Source organism: Cucurbita pepo, unplaced genomic scaffold, assembly GCF_002806865.2.
Source record: "Cucurbita pepo subsp. pepo cultivar mu-cu-16 unplaced genomic scaffold, ASM280686v2 Cp4.1_scaffold000183, whole genome shotgun sequence".
NCBI classification, from domain to species: Eukaryota; Viridiplantae; Streptophyta; class Magnoliopsida; order Cucurbitales; family Cucurbitaceae; genus Cucurbita; species Cucurbita pepo.
The window spans coordinates 17196-23784 of NW_019646453.1; positions in this window are offsets into that span (position 1 = coordinate 17196).

The window sequence follows — 6589 nt, forward strand, 5'->3', positions numbered from 1 at the left end:
AAATATGGCAATAAAAATTACACAATTTTGTAACCCATAAACCCACCGTTACTGGAATGAATCTTTGACTTTCATTTTTTCTTTTTTTGTTTTGCCTTTTGGTTTACCCTAAATTTTAAAACCCACTACAAATTAACTAAAAAACTAAACTAAGTTTATTTTAAGCCAAAACTAATGTTTATAGTTTAACTTTATTCCAACAAAACTCCCCCATAAACTTAAATGTTATATTCAACCATTCAACCATTCCACTTGCGCCGTTTTCGCTTTCTCGAGCTTAGTCGTGGTTTCTTCAAATTCTTCTCCTTGTCCTCGAGCGGCAAACAATGCTTGTCCTTTTCTGATGAGACTTCATTTGGAGCTTCTTGAGAACAGCCCATTTGAGACACCAACTCCTCATTTCTCCTGTTCTCAACCACGCTCGACTCAGACGTCATAGCTTCTTTCAGTTTACTCAATTCCCTTCGCAAGTCCACAACGAAATTTTCTACTTCCATTTTTTCTTCCTCCATTTCGGCTTTATCACGAGTGATTATCTCAATTGTGTGGCGTAAATTCACTGCCTCCTGTTAGACCCTTTTTAGGTTCACGTCGAGTGAGTCTCTTTGTTGAGTTAGCATCTCTATCGTTCACTAGAGCATCAATCTTCATTAACAAGCCATTCTCTTTCTCCACACCTTCTTCAATTTTCTTCACAAGCTCAGAGATTACCTTCCCATTCTCTTCCTTGTTCTATTTGAGATGGAAAGAACTCTCACTCAGCTCAGCCACTTTCTTCTTCTAACCTTTCAACCTTCATTTCTAAATCTTTATTTTCTTCTCCCATTTTCTCTTCCATTGTCATCCTCTTTCTTCTTTCTTCCTCAAATTGCCTTTGTAACACCCCTAGTTAGTGACGTCACCCATGCATGCATAATTCATTACACGGAAGCTCAACATAAATAACCTTGGAAGAGTCTTTCATAAAGATTCATAAATCCAAAACAAACCAATCTCCGAAAATAAACCTTCAATAGCTGAATTCAAAACAAATCTAAATAAAACAATACTCAATGTTATAACTTAAAACAGTCAAATAAACCTAAACTCCTAAAAATATCCCCTCTCCAACTTCCATGGTGTCCTCAGCTCCGCCGTCAACCGTACATTGGCGCCTTGCCTTTACTTGAAAAATGTAAGTAGCACGTGGCTTGAGTATTTTATGAAATACTTAGTAAGTCACCCCACTGTTGGGGTAAGGAATGCAAACACATGCAACGTATGAGCGAGACCTAACTTTTCATAAACTTTATATGGCGTTGGGCGCTTTTCTATTCCGGGTAGAGTTGGATGTGTGGTACTCCTTCACACATGGCCCATGTACACGCACGTGACATACATATATGCATGAGGTCGCTTAACATATCTAACATGGCATTACATAAGTAATGCTAACATCGCATTTACATTTCTTACATCACATGGCGTCTCACATGACTTACATAACATGGCATATTACATAACATGAAAGTACATTCCAGTTGCATAAACATCTCATGACATAACTCGATAATACTACGTGTATCCATGACATCGATCAACATTTTCATGGCATATATTGCTAACATATCATTCATAACTTCACATAACATAAACAGTCAACAGTCAACATAACCCATTACGTTTCATAACATAAAAAGTCATATAATTCGTACATCATATAGTCATATCACATAATAAAACATGGTGCATGCAGGGGCCACACGACACGCACCATCATCCAACGCGTAGTAAACTAACTCCAATAGTAAGGTCACTTACCTCGATGGCCTTGGTTGAAGTCACTCACAACGAGCTAATCCCGGCGGTTAAATACGTTCTATGATAACAACATAAAAACTTAGAACCTTTCATAACATACCCTAGCTAAACCTCATGCTATTTATCAAAATAAACCCCCAACACAATCTGTCTTTGACGGTTAGGAATCATACTAATCTCGAATGGTAAAACTAAGGGCAGAAACGACTTCAGAAGGGCCAAAAACCTAGGAATCAATATATTATAGTGATACCGAGCTGCCGAGCTGACCAATTAAGCTGCCAAGGTGAGCCGCGGGATTTGACGGAGCCGAGCCGTGGGGTTTGATGGAGCCGAGCCACCATACACGTCAAGCCGAGCCGAGAGCACGCGTGCGGAGCCGAGACCAAGGCCGCAGCGCGCGTCCATGTTGGGCCGAAATGCACAGGGCCCGCGTTCGTTCCGTGGGCTGGTTTAGAGACCGAAAGCGAAACCCGACCCGTTTCCTTTGTCTTCCTTACCCGAAATCTCGCAAAAACCCTAATCGTTGCTGCGTCGCCAACGACGACGTCACAACCCCGATTCCGATGATGCGACGACACCCCTCACCTATTCCGACAGACCCGCAACGGTATTCCCACCAATCGCTTCAGTCGATTCTCCCTCCGGCCACTCACCGAAGAAAACCCAACGAACCACCCCACACATTTTTCCTCACTAACCCTCTCAATTTTTCCATACTCTCAGACACCCTTGAAAACCCAAAAAAGTTTGGAGAGCAAAAGTCGTTTCCAAGGGAGGAGGAGAGTTGTATATAGGAATATAAAAGGTCTTTATGACTTTTCGTTTAAGGCAGTAACTTCCTTGTCAGAAATCGTGCACCTTTCGAGCGAGAATAAATACTATCATAATATCTTTTCATTTTTGCAACAAAAATAAAATTTCAGCATAAAATCTAAAATAAATTAAAAAAATTTGAATCCTTACCGCCTTTCTCGCCATTGGAGTTCTCTCTCTTCGAGCTTGGGCTCTTTGTTATCCTGTTGTTCATCCTTCTTCGATTTTCTCGTCTTCGCTACCAAGATTTCCCCAAATCCGCTGCATATCACCTCATTTCCAACAATTTCCACCACCTCACGACTATCACCATTGTCTTTCGTGTCGCAGTGTTCTTTTGTTTTCAGTTTTTCATTTTGGGCCATCAAAAGAATGCCTCCGTTTGTTGCGTCATCGTTTCTTCCACCTTTTCCTCGACTCGACAATCTCTTGCAAAATGACCTGCCACAATTGTAACATTTGTCGGAGTTACAATTATTCACATAGTGGCCTTATTTTTTACATTTATAACACTGGATGTTGGAGTAATATCTTTGACTGCGTCCTTGATTGCGTCCTCTTCCACACCAATTTGCTTGGCTCGACTGTCTCTTCTCCTTATAATTTTCTTCATTTATGCTGTCTTGACCACCTCGACCATTCCCGCGACTTCCATGACCTCTACCTTCAATATTTTGAGAGTAGAGTACCTTTTCATCATTTATTGATGCTTTGGTTTGAAGTGCTTGATAGAGTGTCTCCTCCTTCTTCTTCTTACGTTGCTCGTGTGCCACGAGAGAATCGTCGAGCTCATTGACCGTGAACTTCGCTAGGTCCTTTGACTCTTCTATCGCACATACAACATTCTCGAAATTGTCGGTTAATGACCTTAAGATCTTCTCCACAACCTGTGTCTCGGGTAACATTTTTCCGTTTGGATTTAGTTTGTTTGCCATGGTCTGTACTCGTGTAATGTAGTCAGATACATTTTTTGACTCCTTCATCTTCATGCTCTCCAACTCGCCACGTAGAGTTTGGAGACGCACTTGTTTGACTCGGTCGATTCCTTTAAACACCTTTTCTAAAGTGTCCCATGCTTCTTTTGAAGCAGTTGTCCTCGCAATCTTCTCAAAGCCCGACTCGTCAACAGCCCCGAACAGCATGTATAATGCTACCTTATCCTTTGATTGCAATTCTTTTAACGCATTGTTTTGCGCTGCCATATAACCCGTGGTATCCTTCGGTTCTTCGAAACCTTCTTCGACCACCTCCCATGCATCTTGAGAACCGAGAAGAGCTTTCATTTGGATGCTCCAATTCTTGTAGTTCATCTTCGTTAATCGCGGTAGCGGCTTTTGACCCATCATATTCGTCATCGGCTCTAATACAATTTGTTGAAATAAAAGTTCGCATTGATACTAATTTGATAAAATAACACTCACTAAACTGATAAGGAGATGTCGAGAGGGGATTGACAAGGATACAAAGAATTCTGAAAACCCCTTTACAAATCAAAAGCAAATGCCAGTGGAGTTGTATTAAATGATAATGAAAATAAAAAAATGTTGAGACTTCATTATTGTGTGTTGATGCATCGGGGGATACCCCTTCTAATTCACGATAGTACGAACACGTACGCTATGAGACAGGGGAACAATTATTATATTTATCATAATGCTGTCGTAATGGTCGCTATTCCTAACGAGTGTCTGACATCAACAGCTACCAAAGAATTCTCTCCCGACTAGAAAGGGCCCAGGAGGTATGCGAACTGACTTGTTGGTCCATACTCGCACGTGGGGAGAGTGTGTAGGAAAATTAAGTACACATCCAATTGTTTGTTAAGGTAGCTGCTGTAGGAAAATAGACTGTGTGGACTGTGTATAGGAAAATTAAGTACACATCCAATTATCTGTTAGGATAGCTATCATAGCAAAATAGACTAGCTATCGTAGCAAAATAGACTGGTACGATTGGTCCCATTCATGATTGTATGTGTTTGCATTTAACCTTAATAGTGGGGTCGTTTAGTGAGTATTTCTTAAAATACTCCAAACATCCGTGTACAACTAATGATGACATTGTAATTTGAGGTCATGACACATGCATATAGTAGTCGCATTTATTTTCTTAGACTTAGGTTAGAATAAGATGTTTTTAATTTAAATGTTTATTTATTTGATTTAGTTTATGGTTATGTCGTTTTAAAGAAGTTTTCAAATATGTAAGTGCATGACTATGTTTTAACATGAAATTTATGTCCAATGAAGAAGTTTAAACGTTTCTTTCCACATACAAATGATTACACTATGATGATGGTAGAAACTCTAGATAAGTAGAAATCTAGGGTCGTTACACATCGTCCCCGTTCGTGATGCATAATGTATTCCACGTGTCCATGCTTCGCAAGTACTTGACTCACCTGAAACACATTATAGATTATAAACCTTCTCATCTCTCAACCCCTTGACCAAGGCCCCTCATTTTCTTCATCACACCTCATTCATCTCTCTACTTCTCCATCTCCTTCTCCGTACCATTCTTCACCAATCAATTAAGTGGTTTTACTATTGGATGTCCATGGGTTTGGTTTAATGATTTGTATATTGTATGAATGACATGTACATTGTGGCCCTTGTACGTATCATATTTTTATGATGTTATGTTATGTATGATTATGCTATGTTATGAAATTACGTTATGATATGAATGTTATATGATGTATGTACTTCCAAATGTTACACCATGTGTATTATGTTAACATATTCACATCATGCCTATGAGACATTGATAAATCATGTGTGTTAACCATTAAAGATATGCACAGTATATATATCATGTCTCATAGGGATGCCATATCATGAAAAAAAAAAGAGAGATATGAGTGACGTTTAAGTATGTACCATGATTTGAAACTATGAAATCTCATGCATTTTGTATGTCATGTGCATCACGATACTTCATTCATTTTGATTAGTTCACCATGATATTATAAGTGCTCCTTTCCCTCTATGGCTTCCAACAACGTGAATATGCGTTAACCCGTAGTTAGGCCCAGAGGTACATATATGAGCCTGTTGGTAGGTCCATGTGCACATACGTGAGCCGTGTGTAGAGAAGTACTATACATTCAATCTTGTCATGATTAGAAAGTTGAGACTAAGGAAAATTTTTATTAAAAGATCGGTTTTACCATGATTGCATTTCCCAACTCCAGCGTTGGAGATAATTACTGAGTATTAGATACAAAAGCCACGTGTTACTTATTTTTCAGGTATAGTTACGACACCAATGTACGAATTATTGTGTGTTTGTGGAGGCCATGGATACAGTCATGGTTGTCACATTTGGGTTTAATGTTGTAGCCCTCAAGTTGGATTAGGGCGTTAACATTATTTTGAAACTTTTGTTATTTCGATTTCGCTGTTTATTAACATCATTGTTGTTTCAAATGAATTTTTATAAACATTTAATTCTATGACAATGTTTTAATAAATCATTGTAAAAGATTTCCGCACCTTGTAGTCAAGACATGCATGTAGTAGCAACCTTATATACGTGGATTTTAACATTATATCAAATGTTTGTTCATGGATTTTATTATAATATTTTACGGATTTTATTAAGAAGTATATTGAAAAATGACAATTATCTATTAAAAAGTCTTCAAAACGAATTTCTCACAAGAATCATCACAAAACTAAATGGAACATTTCACGATGATAGAAATTAAAATAGAACACGGGTATGGGAAGACTTCCCGTGAGTCCAAAAAACATTTCAATTTGATTTTTTTTTTTTAAGAAAATTTGATATTATTTACAATAACTTCTCATTAGAAATATTTTGATTTTTCAATCCCGCATTTGAACAAAACGTCTTAAATATTTTTCTTTAATATTTAATTTTCATTATAATTATGTAACAAATGTTTTGATCATTTAAATTTTGTATTATATATTTCGTTTAAGTTATTCTATTTTTAACATACACA